Below are 2,204 nucleotides of genomic sequence, written 5' to 3' on the forward strand. Positions count from 1 at the left end.
ACATTTCCTGTAGCATGTAGAGGGGGATCAGAGCCAGTCTGTCCCAGTGAAACCTATCCTCCAAGTCTTTAAGAATGGTTGTTGACCTACTGTCATTTGGTTGGCAAAAGAAGTCCCATGTTTCATATACAGGAATGTAGATTTTAGGTCTGAGATAGGCTTAAAAAGTCCCATTTTATAGATGCTTACATAAAGTCCACAAGGAGGCTTACTAAAATTACTCTCTGTAACACTATTGTCTAAAGTTAAGTATGGAATACCAGTACACTTAGCATCTAGTTCAAATGCAATATTTACAAGTACAAAACAAGTCATAGAAATGTCTCAGAGAAATATCAAACCTTATAGCATTTCTATGGTGATTTATTTATTTATTTATTTATTTATTTAGTACCGGGGATTAAACTCAGGACCCAGTGCTTGCCAAACAAGCACTTATTCTACTGAACTATCTCCCTGGCCCCACATTTTTATGTTTTAACTTAGATATACTAACAACATTTTGACCAACATTTTAACAAAACCATATAAGAAACAAAGCATAAGCAATTTTAAGAGAACTATATGAGATAAAACTGTATGAGGCAAAACATGAACTACTGTGAGATATGGGCAAAGACATATCAACATTTGAAGTATAAAAGTTTGTTACCTAAATGAGTTCCAATCCAGAATTTATGAAAGAAAATCAAACTCATACCTCTGTTCAATGATCTCAGTAGGAACTGCACATGACAGGGGAAAAATGATCTCAGTGGATGACCTCCAAATGATATAGGGGAAAATGGAACTCCTGACCTGAAAGGTACCTGGGACAAGTTTGTGTTCCCTAAAACTGAAGAAAGAATTTTAGGAACAAATGGAGGTTATGAGTAGAATATATTTATTGGGAGAAAGAAAGCTCCCGTCTGAGACGTAGACTGACAAGAGAGGGTCCCTGAGAGGGTGGTCCCCCAGATCATATTGTAATAGCATGTTCTTCAACTTTTTTTGTGTGGGGGACATATTTTGTTTTCTAATGGTAATTTATTTCACTCTTAATCTCTTTTTAATACCAATTTACTGAGTCTTTCATAGTTTACTAAGCTATGGTTAACTGTTAAGTAAAATGAATTTTCTTGTATTTTTAGAGGGAGACTAGACCAGAGTAGCTCCCTTTTTTCACTTTAATGAAGGAAAAGTAGCTTTAAATTTCTGCAGATCTTCCTTCTCTGTTGCTATTCTCAATGTTGATCTTATGTTTTCTTTGTGTCTTTAGACCCCACTTGCTCCTTTTGAATTTTTTATTGTATATATTTTCATACACAATGAATGTACTTATTGTGGGTTATTGTAGCATGTGTATATTGTGTTTTGATCCTTTTTATTTCTTCTTTCCTTCCCTTAAACCCAGAAGCTTTTCTTATGAGCTGACCTTTATTATGTAATATTGTTTTATATGTCAGCTTTGAGAGTTGAGAGACCCATCACCAAAATGCTCCAGGACCATGAAGTCATCCTGTGGCTCTCTTGCAGGCATCGCCATATTGGATATCTCCCCCTGCTTTTCACCCCTCTCATCCTTTCCAGTGAGCACTGAAGGGCAAATGAGGGTTTCAAGATCTCAGTATTGTCACTAGTCCTTTTGTCTGTCTTCTAATTTCACTATATAGTTCTGATACTATATAGGTCTCATAGGGAGGTGTAGTCATTTAATCTCACTCAGTCATATGTGGGAAACTGTAGATATATTTGTGACTTTCTGGTATGGGTGTAACTACAAGAGGTATTTTTTCCCATTATAGTTTCTCTATTTTACTATAAGGATTCAAGGGATTGATGGGTTCTTTTTTTAGAATATTCCTTGCACTGTTCATAGAACTAAAAAAGCAAAAAGCTGGTTCTTTGAAGGATTAAATAAAATTGATAAGCCCCTAGCTAAACTCATCAAAAAGAGGAAAGAAAAAATCCAAATACAAGCAATAAGGAATGAGAAGGGTGTAATTACCACAGATGCAGCAGAAATTCAGAAGATTATCAATAGCTACTTTGAGAATCTTTACTCTCACAGAATAGAAGACACTGAAGAAATGGACAGATTCCTAGAAAGGTACAAATTACCACAAGTGAATCGACAAGATATAACCACTCTCAATAGCCCAATAACAGCCAATGAAATACGAGATGTAATTAAAAATCTACTGGCAAAGAAAAGTCCAGGTACG

Source organism: Octodon degus, unplaced genomic scaffold, assembly GCF_000260255.1.
Source record: "Octodon degus isolate 3935 unplaced genomic scaffold, OctDeg1.0 scaffold00166, whole genome shotgun sequence".
Classification (NCBI taxonomy): domain Eukaryota; kingdom Metazoa; phylum Chordata; class Mammalia; order Rodentia; family Octodontidae; genus Octodon; species Octodon degus.